At 40.6% G+C, this 21635-nt stretch overlaps 1 protein-coding gene across 3 annotated transcripts in view; it reads right to left on the minus strand.

The window, feature by feature from the left end:
* The window catches only part of palmdb (palmdelphin b), a 106870-nt gene that overhangs the window by 21700 nt on the left and 63535 nt on the right, over window positions 1-21635 (minus strand). The window contains exon 1 of one of the 3 annotated variants that reach the window (XM_042510030.2): window positions 7196-7257. The exons of the other annotated variants lie outside the window; for them this stretch is intronic. The gene's annotated coding sequence lies outside the window, so the exon portion shown is untranslated. Of the gene's footprint in view, window positions 1-7195; window positions 7258-21635 lie in introns of those variants that run through there. 3 annotated transcript variants of the gene reach the window in all.

Raw genomic sequence — 21635 nt, forward strand, 5'->3', positions numbered from 1 at the left:
GGAATGTTACAGCTGGTCGTCATGGATATATGATTAAACATGACTAAGTATCTGAATGGCGTTTCTCAAATGTTCAGAAACCTGTTTTGCTTGATAGTTGGTCACGATGAAATGATCACGCTTTTTTATTTAGAGCTGCGTTAGACCACATTGTTTCCTGTTCACACCATGACACCAGTCAAACTTTTTTCTTTGTCTCTTTTCATCCACACATCCTTGTTTGCCAGTGGAAGTTTTCACTAACACACACACACACACACACACACACACACACACACACACACACAAGGACACATACATGCAACAGACTGAGTGCCATGGTAACCATCAACAGGCCTGACACTTAGTCCACTGCTCAGCTGTCACCGCCTCCACCTCCCCCTCACCACCTCATTGGCAGACTGTTAAATGTGATGGGAAGCAGTGCTGTGTTTGTGCAGTGTGGGACAAAAGGTAAATTCAAATACCCTACTTTAAAAAGTTCACAATGTCACATCAGAAAAATCTTTGCCATATGTTTGAGCCACTGGATTGACCATAAACAGTGTTACTGCTTGCCAGTGAATCTTTCTACGCTGAGTTTGCCTTCATTATGGTTCTGTTAACAAATGAGGGGATTCTGTTCACGGAAACGCTAAAGCATATATATATATATATACAAATGTAATAAAAGGTGCAATGCTGCTGCTATGATATTAATATCAATAACAACAGATCATTTTAGCTGTTTTTGCTGCAAACTGTGTGTGTATAGAAAAAAGCGGCAAACATGCTGAATCTGTAGATCTGCTGCAGGTGAGTGTTCCTTTTACTACAGAGAAAAGACAGAGATTGTAATCCTTTTATTACATTTAATAATAATTTATTGTTATCTTTTTATTCCCTGTTTGTTTTATTACTTTAATCACTTCTACCAAATAACTTGACTAGACTTTACTGTGTGCCTTTAGTTTGTGACGTTATTTTGCTTTGCTGTAAAATATGAAAATATGAAGCAATGAGTTCTTCTCATAAGACTAAGAGCATAATAAACGAATGATTCAACACCAAATATTTCAGTATCAAGTCCCAGAACTAGTCCTGTGAGCTTGGTCATTATCACTGTATTCATTGTAATGATATACATTGGGAGTAAGGCTTAAAACTCAAACTGCAGATATTTGACACTGTCTAACATCTTTACAAATTGACAATTGTCTTTTTAATGGCATATATTCATTGTCCAGAACTCTTTTTTTTTTAACAAAAAAAGTTGTTATGTTATGTATCCTACACATGCGTGTGTATCCAAGGTCTGATGTATCTTCTTCATGCCATAGAGCTCGATTATTATCCAAGGACAATTCAAACAACATCATTGAGCCACACTGTTGCAAAGTGTACATACCATAAAGCTAACCTACCGTTAACAAGTAGGAGATCATCCACAGAGAAATCATATCCAGGGAACAGCTTCCAGATAACACACACAAATGAGACAAATGACACAAGCACTGCTACTCCTCTACACTGCCCATTTGGTAAGGACTGTTAGAGTGATAACTGAGGAAAATCAAAGTCTGGACAGTTGCGTTTAACACGTACATGCATGGACACACACGAGTATTGGTTGAACTGTCATTAAGATGAAGTTGAGATTGGAGATGAGGCTCCCTTAGGCTGTTTCCTATTGACACACACACACACACACACACACACACACACACACACAGAGAGAGAGAGAGAGAGAGAGAGAGAGAGAGAGAGAGAGAGAGAGAGAACTCTTGTGATTGTGTTAATAAGTTGCTGAAGAAAAATAACTGTAACTGTTCCACTCGGTGTGTCGTCCTACATGGTCAACATGTGTGTTTACATGGACATGAATAACTCCTTTATGATCAGGTTTTTGGAGTAGTCCGTTTAGGTTGTTCGAGCATGTAAACAGAATATTATGTCTATGTGAAGCCTGAATATGCTAGCGGAAGAGTTCTGAATGAAACTGGGGCGTAAACACAGAATGTGAATAACCAGATTTATCTGCTCATGTAAACAGAATATCCAGAATATCATCATAACCAGAATAAGCTTCATAAACGGGTCATATATGTCATGATTTCAAACTAACAGAGGCTCAAATGGTAGTGTGACATGGTAATATAGCACAGTGTTTTTGACACGCTGCTGGACGGATGGACTGGACCTGCTGCAGCAGCACACAGACAGAACCTGCCGTGCTTGAATGATACGCCACAGAACAGTGTCACGTTTAAACACTGCCGGCAACAACGTTATATAAGAAGGGCAAAGGTGGGGCGCCCAGTAGCACAGTTGTTTGAGCGGGTGCCCCATGTGCAGAAGTTATGTCCTAACTGCAGCAGCTGCAGGTTTGACTCCAACCTTAGCCTTTTGCTGCATGTCATCCCCTCTCTCTCTCTCTCTTTCCTGCTTACACTGTTCTATCTAATAAAGGCAAAAAGCCCCAAGAATAAAAATCTTAAAAAAAAAAAAAGGTAGAAGGACGAAGGTCCTTATTGGGTGGAGTGGGTGGGTGGTGTAGTATATGTGTCCATAAAACCCCAAACTTTCATACAGGAGTCTGGTGTTCACTGACCATCTGAATGTAATGTTCTACACCTTACTATGTGCCTCCTTCCTCTGATCCTAACCTTCCATGCCAGCATGTGTGTTTGTGGAATTCCCAGCATTGGTTGCCAGATGCTTGTTTTGCTAAAAATAACCACATGCAGCATGCAGGAAGATACCTAGAGCGTAATGTGTAGATGTGGAAGTCCACTGCAAAGCAGCAACATGTCATTTATCACTGCCTCCTTAAATTTTCAAATCATTACAATAATAACTCATATCACAGTATTGTGCCACCCCCATACCTTAGCTTCAGTAGGGTTTCAGAACTAAAGTTTGGACAAAGAGGGGAGACCAAACATGGTGAATTGTAAATTGACTACACTCGTATAGAGCTTTCTTTTTTGACCACTCAAAGCACTTTCACATTACATGTCACATTCACCCATTCACACACTGGTGGCCAAGGCTACCATTTATGGTGCCACCTGCTACTCAGTAACCATTCACAGGCAGGCACACTCCGACAACGCAGCATCAGGAGCAATTTGGGGTTTAGTATCTTCACCAAGTATACTTCAACAAGAACTGGAGGAGCTGGGTCCAAACGGCTGACCTTCTGATTGGAGGATGACCCACTTTACCTCTGAGCCATAGCCCAACATTAGCTGTATTTGATGGAACTAAAGAGCAATGAAGCTAAAGCCTAACACAACCAAAACAAAAGGCGAGTTAAATCAGAGCAGAGAGAGATAGTTTCTGTTCCTCCATCCACCCACACACACTCAGACACCCCGACACACACTAAAGACACTAAAGAGTTGTTGCAACTTGTCTGCAACTCTGCTGACTTGGCTTAAGTAGGTACCCACAATGCACCATGTTGTGATGTTAAAACAGCAATTACAGGCAGTGAATTTAAGAAAATGGGCTACAGTAGGCACATTTTTTAAACATAATGTAAACGAGAGACCTAGTTTCCAGAATCGGGGTAGGGGATCAGGGAAACCTGATTTCCCCAGGTAAATTTCTCCTGGAGATCAGTGAATGCTCTGCCATGTGTACGTAAAACAGGATTCTAAACAGTTTTTTTTAAAAGTATGCAGCTGCATTGCAAAGACTGCAGATAGAGACAGAAACTTCTCAGTGACTGGATAGAGACAGAGAGCATTCCAGAGCAATGTTTCCTTGTATTTAAAATGATTCAAAACTTAGCTAAACTTCTACATGTCTGAGTTGGTCTGTTAATGCGGCAGAACATTTTATTACCTGCTGCTGTGTGTTGACGCTGTAGAAACGGAAACACACAGGTGGCATTAAGATTCATACATTCTGAGACTGTTTTTTTTAAGAAGTTGTTGGGTGAGATGAATATTATTTTAGTGAGGAGAGAGTTGAAACAAAGAGAGGAAGATGTGCTCACAAATGAGACTGGGTTAATGTGGATGTAGTCTTAATGACCCATTGAACACGCTGTTGTTAAATCATGGTTAATAAAGACTAGAAGGTTAGGATTAGAAAAAAAGAGTGGTCATGGTTAAAACAACTTTAACCGTCTGTAAGAGATGCCAACAGTGGCCTCCAGCGTCAAAGACTGACATGCATTCATCCATTTGTGTTGCTGATATCAATGTTACACTTTTTCCATCTTTCATCAAAATAACCACATGCTGCATCATCCTGCCATGTCTTGTGTGACATTATGAAAGCGCTATCCCAAAATTTAAACAACAGATGCAAAAAAACGATTTAATAGACGCAGAAGCTCACTGCAAAGTGGCAACGTGATGAGTTGGCATGAAAACGTGATGCTGTTACACATGTTGCTGCTGTATAATTGACTTTGTTACATGTACATCAAATGAAAGACAGGGGAGGAAGGATGTCACAGACATAAAGAAAGAAAACTAACCTTTTGAATTTTCACATGAATGCATCTTTAAAAAAAAATCTGCAAGCTGAGTGAAGAGCAGTCCAGACATTTAAGCCTTCATTGAATGTCACGTTGAAGTTGTGAGGTTGGACACGTGCCAGCTACAAACTGATAGAAGAGGCACTTTTTTCTCATAAACCTTTCAAAGTGCCTCTTCTATCAGCGGTGTGGAGTGTGTGTGCATGTTTGATTACACATGAAAAGGCTTCTTTCATTGTTCTTATATAGACTGTATGTGAAAATCCTTTCCCCAAGGAAATAAAAGACAATCCAGTCTGTCATCATAAAGAGACAAAATGCATTGCAGTGAAGTCACTGAGTGTGTTTGCCCTCCATTAAAACACTGCATGCCTCTTCCTAAATATATATCAACCTGTCAATATGAAAGATAAAGATGAGGGCTGTTTGGGCTTTCTTTGTCTTCCAAACGACACACACACACGCACACACACACACTCACTAAGCGCATTCACTTACTTCAGTCCAACAGATGAGACAAAAATGATAGAGACAGCACTGGTAGTTTGTCTAAAGGAATACAAATCTGTCAGAGGGATCCAGATGCTCTGTGTGTGAGCTCACGTGTAAGTGTTTGTCGCAGCTACACACAGGCACGACACGTTTCTGTTTGTGAAAACCTTGAAAACCCAGGCTCCCCCTCTGCACAAACAATTTGAATGCAATCATTGCAGTGGACTGAGTAAGACAGCTGCAGGCTACTGCAAATATAAATCTATAATTTTATACTGTCTGTTAATAAATAAGCATCACTTGAATTAATGTTGAGCAATTCATTAGGTATTTAAAAAGAAGAATGTCAATAATCTATATTTTCCTCTGTGCCTTAGAGCTCCATTGTAGTCCAGAACTACTAAAACCGCATCAGTGAGCAACATGGTGTCACTGATTGACATGTGAACCATGAACACACACAGTAGTTTAATTTTATTTAATATTATTGTTAACTGTAGATCAGCTGCTGAAAACAGCCCCCAACAAATGCACTAATTCCTAACTCATTCTCATCCCAAATCATCACATATTGCTGCTTTATCAGTGGACTTTTGCGGCTACATATTACGTTCTAGGTATCCATCTGCTGTTGACGTTCCAGGATGCTACTACTGACACTGGGATGTCAACAAAAACACATGGTTATGTTTACGCAATAAAAGCACATGGCAACCCATGCCTGCAACATCAGCAAAGGACATGGTTATGATTATGCTGCATAGGCACAGGGGATTAGATTTAGGCAAAAAAAGGTACATGGTGAGGTGTCGAAAAAAAACCTCAAATTCAGACAGGAAATGAACATCACACTCCACGGTTTGTTTGGTACATCGACTGCCCCTTCCACCCGCCTTATAGAGAACTTCATGCTCCTTAAATTATGTCGTTACCAGCAGCCTAACACTGTCTCCCAGCCATGATAAGTTCTGTTCAGCCACGTCCTCGACTGAATCTGGATGTCATGCTATCACGACATATCACGTATCATGCTGCTGCAAAAGGTGCCGTATAGTGGTGTATGATACAGCTGCAGAAGGTGGCTTTCAGTGTTGGAATTGTGTGCTGAAATCACTGTAAAAGCAGTAGAATTTGACAACTCCTGAATGAGAACAGGCTGCTTTTCCTTTGGATAATGTTTGTTAAAAAAAATGGGGTTGAGGGTTACAGAGAGTGCTGGCAAGTCATAAAATATTGAGAGGTCTAACACTATGTTGGTTTGTTTCTTTTCATGGGAAACACTGACAATACAAAAAAATAGAACAAACTTTGTCTTGCTCTTAACGCACAACATTCGACTGACTGATTGCGAGCCACAGTGCCCTGCCTAGATGCTTAAGTTTTATTTAAGAAGGAACAATGGACAGTAATCTACAATCAAACAAATAATAACAAGTTTTCATTGACATCTAGAGTGATACAAGATGGGCTTACACTACAGTGAGACAACTGAGATGGTCATGTAACAGATGATGATGATGATCATGATGATGATGTATAGTTTCACCAGCAGCACAGAACAGAAATGCCTTATAAGTTTGATAGATATAATGTTGCTCATTAGGCATATCTTTGCATATGGGAGACTTGATTGCTGAAGTGAGCACTTAAGGACTGGATATACTGGAAAAAATACTTGCTGGAGTTTGTTTGGTGCATAATAATTTACACATGCGGTGTCTGTGAAATTCTCACAGACAGATGTCTCCAACCTGGACAAATCCAGCCAAAGCTACCTATACGGCTAGATGCCACTACCAAGATAATATATTTACATTTGCGTCAACGAATGCTTTAAAAGTCAGTATGATCGGCTAATGACAGCATCTTCAAAAACGCAAAGCATTTCTCCACTCCATACAAGGACAGTCCAACCTCACAGCCTATTCACACTCTAAGCCTCCAACACACACACACACACACACACACACACACACATACACATACACAAAGGCTACTGCAGCTAGTCGATGCACAACATATTATCAACCCAATAATTCTGCTCTGCCGCGAGGCATGCGGCATCCCTCCACGTCAATACACAACACATGACTTATTTCCATTTTAGTCGCTGCAGCAGATAATGCAGCGTGGGTCTATACTCTGACACAAAGGAAAACATTTGCAAACTTTCAGATGTGTGTTTGTGTGTGTGCGTGTGTGTGTGTGTGTGTGTGATGATGGACCTACCCGAGACAGTGTGGTGTGTTCACACACAGGGCTCTGCTCTGTCTCTGTGTGCAACCTCACACTGGCAGCTCTGCCTGGCTGATGCCGCCTCTGATTGGACGGCTGGTGGAAGGGGGGTGTACAGGAAACAGCCAATACTTGCGCTTTCTCTGATTAACCCACACTCAGAGAGAGGAGCTCATCTTGTGCTCATACACACACTATATCCCATAGTGAGATTGATTTGAGCCAGCTTACTCTTCTCCAGTAGGAGGAAAATGCTCGAGTGGTAATTTTTTTCTGAAACCACACATTGTGTCTGTCTCATGGAAGACCCTGTTTGACAACACTTTTTGGGGTAATTCGGCAAGAATTTTACAAACCAATCATGTTTTAAAGTCATGCTTTAGTCTGGACTAACCCTTTTATTGCTAAACTTATTCTAACACTCAGACCTGCATCAACTAGTTTTATGTCTACCTGGGGGCAGAAACAAGTTGTCAGCACAAAACTCAGCTATCATCATCTCTTGAGCTGATAAACTTACTGGCAAACAGTTGCTTGTTTACGCATCCAGCAGTTAAGGATACACACATGATGGTAGTCAAAGAATCTGGGCAGGTGAGAGGATTCTCAGGTCAATGAGAATAAACAAATAATGAGACAGTCTACAGGCTTGAAGTGGCACATTTGGGCAGATGGTGTAGGGCATTAACCTGCTCCTCAACACCTCGAAGACCAAGAAGATGATATTTCAAAGCCCAACAGTGACTGTTTATCTTGAGGAAGCTGAAACAAGCCCTGCTCCCCCACCAACTGCTGTTGAACTTCTACAGGACCATCACTGAGAGCATCCTCACAAACTGCATAACTGTGTGGTGCAAGCTGCACAGCTGCAAAGCAGGAGGACCTGCACCATGTGGTGAAGATTGCTCAGTGCGTTGTGGGGATGGAGCTCCCACACCTAGACGTGTCTGCACCAACCACCTGAGGAAGATGACCAGCAGCATCCCCACAAACACTACTCACCCCAGTCACCCACTGTTTGAACCACTGCACTCTGCTAAACGGTTCAGAACAATAAGATCCTACACAAATATACTGAGGAACAGCTTCTGCCCCTGAGCTATGGCCCCCTCACCCCCCATATCCCCCACCCTCACCCCACAAACCCACTACAATAACTCAGACTGATTACACACCCATCCTCAGGTATGACTGCAGATGCAGTGTTGCACCATAAGATCCAATGGTGCTTCTCCTGATGGACTGTTAAAACACTGTATATTGGATCCTTATATCATGTACACCAATTAGATTACACCAAAAAACCTTCAAACCACCGACAGGTGAAGTGAATGACATTGATTATTTCCTTTAATACAATGCTCAGTTGGGACACTCATGGTCCTAGCATTCATGTGGATTCTGTTTGATGTGTTCCACCCATCCAAACACAATTGTGTACCAAGTACTTCCTCCTCATGGCAAAGGCACTCCCTGTTGGTCAGGAAAACGCACCCTGCCACACTGCTGAAACTGCTCAGGAATACAGTATGATAGTTATTCACGTTGGCGGCAATGACAACATCAAATCTTACTGCACAGACTGGAACTGTTTATTGGCCTTAAAGGAACTGCACTAGCCTGGTTTAAATCATACTAATCAGATCATTACCAATTTCGTCACATCAATGATCAATCCACCGTGCATACTAACAGCAACAAATCTCTTAGGTCTCTCCAACAGGTGCAGAACGCTGCTGCTCGTGTTCTAACGGGAACCAAGAAAAGGGACCATATTTTTCCTCTGAAAATGCAGGGTTACTTGTGACTCCCAAAGTTTCCAAAAGTAGGATAGGAACCAGAGCCTTCAGCTACCACGCTCCTCTCCTATGGAAGAGGAGACACTGGCCGAGGAGGAGGAGTTCCTGCTATTTTTGATTCAAGCTTAGCAATTCACACTAAGGCTAAGCTAAACTATTGCTAAACTTTGAACGCCTTTTTCTTAGTCTTTCTCACCCATCCTGGAAAACTCTACAGCCAGTTCTATTTGTTATAGTGTACCACGCCCCCGGCCCATACTCTGAATTTCTATCTGATTTCTCTGAGCTTATATCAAGTTTAGTGTTTAAATCAGACAAAATTATTATCGTAGGGAATTTTAATATTCACATGGATATTAACAGTGATAGCCTTAGTTCTGCTTTCTCCACACTTTTGGATTCAATTGGCTTCAGTCAGTGTGTACATAAACCCACCCACCGCTACAATCACACCCTCGATCTAGTCCTTGCATACGGCATCGATATTGAAGATTTATTAGTCTTTCCTGAGATTCCTGCTCTGTTAGACCATTATTTAATAACTTTCAATTTTTTATTACTCGACTACGAGCCTCTCAGGAAGAGTTACTATTCTAGATGTCTATCTGATTCTGCAGTGGCTAAATTTAAGAAACTTTGACATCATTACGTCCTTACAGCGACTGAGAATACTCCTACTAACTTAAGTCATTCTCAAATTGACTGTCTCATTGATAATGCTACTGGCTCACTGCGATCAGCTCTTGATTCTGTTGCACCCTTCAAGAAGAAAATAACTAAACAAAGAAAATTAGTTCCATGGTTTAACCTCCAGATCCGCAAATTGAAACAAACATTGCACAAATTTGAAAGACATTGGCGTTCAACCAACCTGGAAGAGTCCCGTTTAATCTGGCTGGACAGTCTTAAGGTGTATAAGAAGGCCCTCCACCATGCCAGGGCAAACTATTACTCATCATTAATTGAGTAAAACAAAAACAGTCCCAGGTTTCTTTTCAACACTGTAGCCAGGCTGACTCAGAGTCACAGCTCCATAGAGCCTTGTATTCCTTCAGCCCTAAGCAATGACGGCTTTATGAGTTTCTTTAATGATAAAATTATAACTATAAAAAATTGATCACCTCTTGCCCTTACCTGACCTGACCCCGGACACAGATAGCCCGGCTATGGCAGCAAGGCCTAAAATTTATTTGGACCATTTCTCCCCCATTGACTTTAATCGACTCTACACTTTGATTTCTGCATCTAAGCCATCAACATGCCTGTTAGACCCCATCCCAACTAAGCTCCTTAAGGAAGTTTTGCCCTTATTAGACAACTCTTTATTAGATATAATCAATGCGTCTTTTTTAACAGGCTATGTACCTCAGTCCTTTAAAGTAGCTGTCATTAAACCTCTTTTAAAGAAGCCCACTCTCGATCCTGAGATTTTAGCTAACTATAGACCAATATCTAATCTCCCCTTTATTTCTAAAATCCTTGAGAGAGTGGTTGCTCATCAACTCTGTAACTTTCTCCAAGATAATAGTTTCAGTTTCAGTCAGGTTTCAGAGTTCATCATAGTACAGAGACGGCACTTGCAAAAGTAATAACGACTTATTTACTTCTGACACAGGTCCGGTCTCTATTTTAATCCTATTAGATCTCAGTGCTGCATTTGACACCATTCACCATCAAATCTTACTGCACAGACTGGAAAACTTTATTGGCCTTAAAGGAATGTCACTAGCCTGGTTTAAGTCATCTTATCTTATCAGATCGTTCCCAATTTGTTCACATCAACGATCAACCCTCCGCACATACAAAGGTCTGCTTTGCAGTGCCACAAGGTTCGGTGCTTGGACCAATCCTTTTTACTTTATGTATGCTTCCTCTAGGAAACATAATTAGAAAACACTCTATAAATGTCCATTGTTATGCTGATGATACACAATTATATCCATCTATGAAACCAGATGAAGCTGATCAGCTATCTAGACTTCAAACCTGGATGAGCCGTAATTTCCTGATGTTGAATTCAGACAAAACTGAAGTTATTGTTCTTGGCCCCAAACACCTCAGAAGCTCCTTTTCCAACAATGTAATTTCTCTAGATGGCATTAACTTGGCCTCTAGCACAACTGTAAGGAACCTCATTTAATCAAGATTTATCTTTTGCCTCCCATATGAAACAAACTTCAAGAACAGCTTTCTTTCACTTGCATAACATGCCAAAAAAAATTAGACATATCCTGTCCCAAACAGATGCTGAAAAATTAGTACATGCATTTTTCACCTTTAGGCTGGATTACTGTAACTCCCTATTATTTGGTTGCCCCAACAAAGCTCATAGGTATCTCCAACTGGTGCAGAACGCCGCTGCGTTCTCATGGGAAGCAAGAAAAGGGATCATATTTGTCCTGTTTTAGCTTCTTTGCACTGGCTTCCTGTGATATCCAGGATTGAATTTAAAATCTTCCTCTTTACTTACAAAACTCTAAATGTCAGGCTCCATCCTATCTGTTGCAGCTTATAGTTCCTTATCAACCCTCAAGATCACTGCGCTCTGAAAATGCAGGGTTACTTGTAGTTCCCAAAGTTTCCAAAAGTAGGATAGGAACCAGAGCCTTCAGCTACCATGCTCCTCTCCTATGAAACCATCTTGCAATTTCGGTTAGGGAGGCAGACACTGTTTCAACTTTTAAGGGTAGACTAAAGACCTTCCTCTTTGATAAAGCTTATAATTAGGGCTGGCTCAGGTTGCCTGGACCAGCCCATAGACAGGCTGACATAGGTTTAACCTGCCAGGGGACTTCCTATGATATGTTGAGCTCCTTTTCCTTCTCTCAATGCCGCCATCGGAAAATCATGCATGTCTGTTTACTGCATTGCAGTTTGCAAGCTCAGCTTAGCCTTAGTAATTTAGCTTAGCCTTACATCTGTGATATCCATGTGGTACTCTCATTACCTGGGGCTCGCGATTATGAAGCCTGGGTCTGTTGAACTGCACTATGTTAATCCCATTGCCTCTCGGGAGCATCCTGCTCCCTTGTTTCCTAGTTTTCCCAGATCCTGGCCGTAACCTTGGCTGTGCCTGATCGTGGTGATAGCTGTGCTGGCGCTGTGACCCTGCCTTTGGTTGTGCTCATGCTGTGGCTGTACTAATACTGTACCCCCCGCTTGCCCTGATCATGCTCTGGTCCTGGTTGCGCCGATGCTGTGATCTTGCCTTTGGACACCTCCCTATCAATATACACATGAGACTCTTATCATCACTCTCAACATCATCATAGAGTACAATTAATAATTTCACACCTACCTATTTTAATATGACATGCATCTGTTTCTATTATTGCTGTGTCTCTTTCCCCCCTCTCTCCCCCTCTCCTCCCCTCTCTCTTTCTCTTTCCTTTTTGCCATGATTGTATTTCATTTGTTATTTTCGACATCTATTGCACGTCTGTCCATCCTGGAAGAGGGATCCCGTATCATCCTCTACCGCTCTTCCTGAGGTTTCTTCATTTTTTTCCCTGTTACAGGGGTTCTTTTTCAGGAGTTTTCCTTGGGTGATGTGAGGGATGTCGTACACTGTAAAGCCCTCTGAGGCAAACCATGTTTTGTGATAATGGGCTCTATAAATAAAATTGACTTGACTTGACTTGACTATGGAACCATCTTCCAGTTTCTCAGGGAAGGAGACAGACACCGTTTCCACTTTAAGGGTAGACTTAAGACCTTCTTCTTTGATGAAGCTTATAATTAGGGTTGGCTCAGCCTGCCTGGAGCAGCCCATAGTTAGGCTGACATAGGTTTAATCTGCCGGGGGACTTCCTATGATACACTGAGCTCCTTTTCCTTCTCTCAATGCTGCCATCGGAAAATCATGCATGTCTGTTTACGGCATTACCCTTGCTGCTAAGCTCAGCCTTGTATATGTGACAGCCGTTTGTAAGCTTAGCTTAGCCTCATTAGTTTAGCTTAGCTTTGAATTTGTGGTAGCCATGTGGTACTGTCACTACCTGGGCTCATGATTACAGGGCCTGGGTCTGTTGAACTGCACTATGCTAATCCCATCACCTCTCTGGAGCATTCCTGTTACCTTGTTTCCTAGTTTCCCTGGATCCTGGCCGTAACCTTGGCTGTGCCTGATCGTGGTGATAGCTGTGCTGGCGCTGTGACCCTGCCTTTGGTTGTGCTCGTGCTGTGGCTGCACTGATACTGTACCCCCTGTTTGCCCTGATTGTGGTTTGGTCCTGGTTGTGCCAATCATCCTCTACCGCTCTTCCTGAGGTTTCTTCCTTTTTTTTTTCCTGTTATGGGGGTTCTTTTCCTTGGGTGATGTGAGGGTTCAAAGGCAGAGGGATGTCGTAAACTGTACAGCCCTCTGAGGCAAACCATATTTTGTGATAATGGGCTTTATAAATAAAATTGACTTGACTTGACTTGACATTTTTGAGTATATGAGGTGCACCTGAATGGACCGAAGTCCCCATCAGAACTGGAAGCAAAAGACCAGCCGCTCCACTGGGTTGCCAGGTTAAACACGAGTTATCATTTTAGTCGAATGAATAGTCAGCTTCACATTTCCCTCCGCCAGCCTCTCAGCCACCAGCGCTGGCCTATCATTGGCCAGATATGTAGCCAGCAACAGCAAGGTTCTAATCTTAGTTTTCCTAATTTTGTCCCTCATACTTCAGCAGTGAAAGTTACACTTTCCCCTGGATTTGTTTTTCTCCTTTCAAGGCTGTTCAGAAGAGAACTCTGTGTTACTGACACAAATCAATCCACGATGAGTAGAACGTGAGTCATCTTATCAAGCAACAATAAAAAAAAAAAAAAAAAAAGATTTCTCAGTCAACAAGACACACTGTTCCTGTTAGAGGAGCACAGTGGAATGGATTCACACAGTGGCCAAGTACACACAGAATATCAGTGGTAGAAATAACTGTGTCCACATTTTTGTTGTACATGAAATTTCTGTTATATAACTGTATCCTTTTAGTGTGATGTGTAATTAACTGAAGTCAGCCGTCAGTGTGTGTCTCCATGCAGACAAAATGCAGAACAAACCAGCTCCCTTGGCTTTATACACAGTTACTTACACATACACCGGAACACCTCCATATAAGCAGATCCATGTTTTTTTTTCCCCACTGTAAATAAAAGCTGTGTTCTTCTGTTAACTCCAGCTTGAGGTTGCTTCCCTAAAAGTATTATTGAGTTTGTTATTGAGAAATAATTGAAATGAGAGTCTAGTGGAAACTCTGAGTAAGATGACAGTACAGTGGATGGGTTCTGCTCACCCACTAAGATTAACGTTAATTTAGGTGTTACTCCCCACTATTTGGAAAAATTACCTTCCTGGCAGCACACAAAACCATCAAAGACACAAGCTCTGAACTAAACAACACTTTGTACAAGAAAGACTGAAAAGAGGCAGAGCAAAAGCACTACACTGCTGAGTGGCTTGATAACAATAGAGGACAGGGCAAAAAGCTGTACAGGATTGCATTTAAGTGCTTAAAAAACACAGCCTAAGAAATAATAAAGAAAATAATATAGATTAGTTGAGCTTAAAGAAACCAACAGAACAAGGGTACACTGGAGAGGTGTGTGAGGAAAGTTTTGAGTGAGGGACTTGGAATTGATGTGGGAGATGAATTTTAAATAAACAGAGCACACCATGTATAAGCCCTGATGTCCAGTGAGGATCAGCCACTGAGAGTACTACTAATTAGATTTACTGAGAGCTGCCAGAGAAAAACGTGGGATCAAATGGGAAGGACTCCGACTATCCCTGTTGCCCGAACTGTCAACACATTCGAAGAATGTTCCCCAAATATTTCTATTAGGTTATGCAAATGTTACCTTTGAAAGTTCATTTTTAAAGTGTTCTTAGCTTTGTTAACATGTAAAGTTAAAGACAGTTTCTGTGAAAGACCGTAAGTTACCTTTACTCTGGACAACATTCACAAAACATTCTCAGAATGTTGAAGTCAGAATTCCCTTCTTCAGTCAACATGCAATGTTGCAGTAACATTCTGTAAACACATTGTTAACCTATGCTCTAGACAATGTCTTCGAATGTTGACATGAGAACACTCTATTTTTGTTAATACATAATGTTGCTTTTTAAAACATTCTGTAATCTGCCCCAACACAACAATTTAAAGATGTTCTTGGAAAGTCAGCTTGGTTAACCCTGACGAAACATTCTGTGTCCTTCAAAAATCCAAAGCACACTGTGGGAATTTGTGCAAAATTAAAATGCCTTTATTTTACTTGGCAGTTTGTATTTGAAATGACCAATACTTTGCTCCAACACAGGTGTGCATCATGACCAGTGCTTCATTTCCACAGTAGGAGGTCCTGGAACAAAGACAGAGGGATGCTCACAAACAGAAGTATATAGATTTATTAATCAGAGTACTCAGCTCATTCAAAGTCAGCAGGATGAGAAGCCTAATCCACTACGAAGAAACGGTTTTGCAGTGCTTACTCTCTCTCATAAATTATAAACTTATACCTTCGGCCAGGTTTCTACAATGGGAGACATTGGCATCAGGGTCGAATTTCCTATTTAGAACCACAAAGAAGCAGGCTAAATGACATCTGTGCCTCCTTTCTGTTTCAGCACTACGGACAACGCTGCACCAACATTCCCATCCTCTAATAAAGCCACAAGTGTGTGTCATCATTCACCATCTAACAGCAAAAATGCCTACCTGCTTGTGGGGCTTACAGTAATATATGCTAAAAATATGTAGACATAAAAAAAATTCTAACCACATAACAGCATATACATTGCATTAATTATGTTATCAACACCCTCTAAATCAATGATCAGCACAGACACAGCAGAGAATAACAATAAAAATACTGCCTAATCCTGCCTTCATGCTAATTTGTCCAAAACAGCCAATAAAACATTCATAGAGCCCTTGGCTTCCTTTCCCTGCTTGTTTTTTTTTTAACTCCTCATGTCTCAGACAGTTCTTAATTCAAACTGCAGATTCAGATCACAACATCAGCTCATGTAGGAGCACAAAATTCCCAAACTCCACGCACTGCATGACCTGAAGTGTTGTCTCTCTCTCTCTCTCTCTCTCTCTTTTCCTCTCTTTTAAATCTAATTTGAAATGCTTTTGAAAAAGGGAGTATTTTTGTGTGATTTCAAGAAATAAAGAGTAACAAGACAGATAACATAAAATATTTGACAAAAATGAATTTAAATATTTCACAGTGACACAGGAGGTGCCGGGTCCAATGTGGGAGGTGCAGGATCCTGTTCCAGCAGGATCCTGCACAAATTTAGCCCTGGTCATGACTATGTTCACATTCACAAAATAGTATGGATTTTGGTCCTTTTCTGAGAGAGACAATATTCCTACAAAGCTGTTTACATAGTAAATGAAAATGAATATTCCACTTATACTCTTGGTTACATACAGTTGAGCATATTCTGATTAATATGCCCTAAGATGTCATTTATCACTTCAAAATAAAGGAAGGTGGGAAGTCTGAGGCCGCTTGTCAAATTGCTGAATGCATCAAATAGGACGGTGTTGGATGTCTTGGACCATGTGAGCTCAGCTCTTTCATGGGTCAGTGTTGTGACATTTGTGTACATAGAAACACCTGTTCATATCCAAATCTTTCATAAAGTTCAAAACAGGTGTGTTTCTCCGTCAGGCTAGAAATGAGGGCTTTCCTACAGCATCTCCACCACAGCTCTCTAAACCTTGGCATGCTGGTTTGTATATAGTGCATCCATGACAGCACCCAGAGCCAACCATAAACACACAGCAGGCCTTGTGTCGGAATGTTTTGCATGTATGTATGGCTCTTATGTCACTGATAAAACATAAAGTCAGATCATACCCATTTACTTTTAATAACATATGGTATGTTATTGTATGGTATGTCCAACAATACTACTACTACTACTACTACTACTACAACAACTACTACTACTACTACTACTACTACTAATAATAATAATAATTATTATTATTATTATTATTATTGTTGTTATTGTTGTTTTTGTTATTATATTGCAATTATTATTATACAATTATCATTATCAATATTATTAGGTTGTCACTTGGACAGCCTCATAATAATGATAATAAAGTTATTAAAGAACAACATGAGACAGGTTAATATCATTCCTATTGAAATTAAAAGTACATGATCTTATCATTTCATTAAAGCATGATTCACTATTTTTACCTTAGATATACAGTGTATGGTGTGTGGCTGGGACTGTTTTTATTTGCCTTGATTAATGATGAGTAGTAGTTTGCTCTGGCATTGCTCGGGCCTTTCTATACGTTTTAAGACTATCCTGCCAGACTAACGAGACTCTTCCAGGTTGGTTGAACGCCAGTTTCTTTCACACATTTGCAATTTTTTTTGTTCCCGGGTCTGGGGGTTAAACCATGAAGCTAATTTTCTTTGTTTCATAATTTTCTTCCTAAAAGGTGCAACGGAGTCAAGAGCTGATTGCAGTGAGCCAGTAGCACTATCAACAAGACAATCAGTTTTACAGGAATTAAATCCGTAATAAATTAATATTTAAATAAACAATTAAGTTTATCAGGGTCAGGGTATGAAAGTATAATTCATTTTCAGAGGGGATTGAACTACATGAAAAATGTTTACTCATTTTAAACCATTAAACGAGAAAGTTAAGAGCCGTTTTTCCATGATCCAATGTTTGGTTTTAAACCACAATCGAGAAAACGAATTTCAAAATAATGGTCGAAGTTTGTTTATGTTAATTTCTTTTTGTGATTTAATGGAAAATAGTGAAAAAATGAATGGGGACGGTCACGTGACGCGGAAGTAAAAGTAACGATGTTGAAATAAAAGCCCAGGGAAATAAACCTGATAGACAGATAGATAGATACGCTGGGGCCTAATGAATTTATTACTTTTTAATTTTTTTACCCATGTGATACGTGGTAACTCAGGCAGGACAGCTCTTTGAGACCTGATTTTTTTCAGAGTAACTCATGCTTGTCAGTAAGAAGACTCGCTGCAGGTTTGGTGTTGATCAGACCACGCCATGTCATTATAGGCCGTAAGTATATGAATTTCAGAATCATAATTCATAACTCTTTAAGGGAAGTGAGCAGAGATCTATATATATTTATTGTGAACGCCTATAAAGGAGAGGAACACATGCTGACAGTTTGAAGCCGATGCATTTGTGCACAATTTACAGTAATATGTACAGTAAGATGTGTGCATGTCTCTGCACAGGAAAGTTGCGCAGCTCTGAATTTTTGTGTGAATTTTTCCTCACATGAATATTTATCATCTCTGGCGTTTTGGTTGAGATCCGTTGAGGAGTTATGATTTGATGAATTATTACAATTTTATGACCACAAGCGCATCTCGGGCTGTGAAGGACCTGATCAGCTGATCTGATAAAATCCATCACCTCTTGCCCTCAATGGACCTGACCTCAGACACGGGTAGCTTGGATATGGCAGTAAGGCCTGAAGTTTTTTAGACTTAGTTTTTCCCCCATTGACCTTCACCAACTCCCTACACTGATTTATGCATCCAAGCCATCAACATACCTGTTAAACCCCATCCCAACAAGGCTGCTTAAGGAAGTTTTACCCTTAAATGACAACTCTTTGTTAGATATAATCAGTGTGTCTCTATTAACAGGCTATGTACCACAGTCCTTTAAAGTAGCTGCCATTAAACCTCCTCTAAAAAAACCCACTCTCAATCCAGAGGTTTTAGCTAACTATAGACTGATATCTAATCTCCCCTTTATTTCTAAAATTCTTGAGAAAGTAGTTGCTAATGAGCTTTGTCACTTTCTCCAAGATAATAGTTTACTCAAGGATTTTCAGTCAGGATTCAGAGTTGATCACTGCACAGAGACGGCACCAATAAAATTTATTAATGACTTATTGATTGCCTCTGATAAAGGACTGGTCTCTGCATTAATGCTATTTGATCTCAGTGCCGCATTTGACACCACTGAACATCAAGTCTTACTATACCAGCTGGAACACGTCATTGGCCTTAAAGTAACAGCACTAAGCTGGTTTAAATCATACTTTTCAGATCGTTCCTAGTTTGTTAATATTAACGACTGATCCTGCATGCATACCATAGTCTGTTTTGGAGTACCACAAGGTTCTGTGTTTGGATCAATCCTTTTCACTTTATATATGCTTCCCCTAGGCAACATTATTAGAAATCACTCTGTAAATTCCCATTGTTATGCGGATTATACGCAATTGTATCTATCTATGAAGCCAGATGAAACAGATCAGTTATTGAAATTACAAGCATGTCTTAAGAACATAAAAGCCTGGATGGGCCACAATTTGCTGATGTTAAATTCTGACAAAACTGAAGTTATTGTTCTTGGCCCCAAACACCCCAGAAACTCATTTTCTAGGGATATAATTTCTTTAGATGGCATTGTCTTGGCCTCTAGTACAACTGTAAGGAACCTCTGTGTTATATTCGATCAAGCTCTATCTTTTGCTCCCATATAAAACAAACTTCAAGGAGTGCCTTCTTTCACTTGTGTAACATTGCAAAAATTAGGCATGCCCTGTCTCAAACAGATGCCAAAAAATTAATGCATTCATTTGTTTCTCCCTATTATCCCGTTGCCCCAGCAAGTCTCTGAAGTTTCTCTAACTGGTGCAGAATGCTGCTGTATGTATACAAACAGGAACCAAAAAAAGCTTTCATATTTCTCCTGTTTTAGCTTCTTTGCACTGGCTCCCTGTAAAATCCAGACTTGACTTTAAAATCCTCCTTCTTACCTACAAAGCACTGAATGGACAGGCTTTGTCTTATCTGTCACAGCTCATAGTTCCTTATCAACCCTCAAGAGCACTGCGCTCTGAAAACGCAGGGTTACTTGTGGTTCCCAAAATCTCCAAATGTAGAATGGGAGCCAGAGCCTTCAGTTACCATGCTCCTCTTTTATGGAACTATCTTCCAGTTTCCGTCAGGGAGGCAGACACTGTCTCCACTTTTAAGGGTAGACTAAACTTTCCTCTTTGATAAAGCTTATAATTAGGGCTGGCTTGGGTTGCCTGGACCAGCCCCTGGTAAGGCTATCATAGGTTTAGTCTGCAGCGAGACTATGATACACTGACCTCCTTTTTCCTCCTCTTCATCCTTCCATCTGCAAATGCCCATGTCTTTTTATTGCATTACACTAACTCAGTTACCTCTCCGAATCATTTGTGCTCCCTTGTTTAGTAGTTTTCCTAGACCTTGGCTGCAATCTTGGCTGTGCCTGGATCGTGGTGATGGCTGTGCTGATGCTGTGACCATGCCTTTGGTTGTGCTCATGCTGTGACTGCACTGATGCTGTACCTCTGGCTCATCTGGATCGTGGTCTTGGTTGTGCTGTTGCTGTGGTCCTATCTGAAGCTGTGCTTGTGTCGTGGGACTTGGTTGCACTGATGCTGTGATCCTGCTTGACGCGACCCTCTACTGTCATTATTGAGCCATGCCTCCACGGCATGTAACATCACATAATTTTACATCCATCACTATTGTTATATGATATATTATTGTTACAATTATTGCTGTGCATCTCTCCCCCCCTATCTATTTCTCTCTCTGTTTCTCTCTCTTTGTCTTTCCTTTTTGTCATTACTGTAATTTAATTGTTATTTACAACATCTATTACACGTCTATCCGTCCTGGAAGAGGGATCCCTCCTCAGTCACTCTTCCTAAGGTTTCTACCATTTTTTCCCTCCATTACAGGGTTTTTTGGGGGAGTTTTTCCTTAGACGATGTAAGAGTCTGAGGTCAGTGGGATGTAAAGCCCTCTGAGGCAAACTGTGTTTTGTGATAATGGGCTTTATAAATAAAATTGAATTGAACTGAATTGAACTGAAAACATTTCAAAAAGTTGGAACAAGAGCAACATAAGACTGAGAACATTTCATGACTGGGTATGAAAGGGGCATCTTCAAAAGGTTTAGTTATTCACAAGCAAGGACACCACCAGGTGAAATAGTCTGACAATTTAAGAACAGCATTAATAGATGAATGATAGCAAGACATTTTGGATTTCACCATCTGCAATCCATAATTTAACAAAAGATTAAGAGATTCTGGAGACATCTCTGCACATAAGGAATAAGGCTGAAAACCAACATTAAATGCCCATGACCTTCGACCCCTCACACTTCACTGCATTAAAGCCACCAGCTCTCTGCTTTTTATGAATGCACCTGATCATTGCCTAAAGAAATTAGACACTGTTTACCATTGTGCTTTACGTTTCATTACTGGCTGTAGGTACTCCGTACACCTCTGTACATTGTACACTGCTGCTAATTGGCCTTCTCTGTCTGTCCGCAGACTCTCACACTAGTTGATTTTTTATATACAAGAGTCTACTTGGGCTCGTTCCCTCTTATTTATGTACTTATATGTGTAAAAACCAGAATCAATATGGTCTGCACTCGCACAGTACTCTTTTGATGTCGTTCCCCAAGGTTCATGCAGAACTTCGCAAAAAAGTTTTTAAATTTGCTGCCCCCTCCACTTGGAATAACTTACAGAAGGACTTAAAGCTGTCTGAAATGATCACTATGTGGGAATTTAAGTCACTTTTAAAAGTCGAGAAAATAGCATTATTTGTCA

Source organism: Plectropomus leopardus, chromosome 21, assembly GCF_026936395.1.
Source record: "Plectropomus leopardus strain MGB_pleo_1.0 chromosome 21, ASM2693639v1, whole genome shotgun sequence".
NCBI classification, from domain to species: Eukaryota; Metazoa; Chordata; class Actinopteri; order Perciformes; family Serranidae; genus Plectropomus; species Plectropomus leopardus.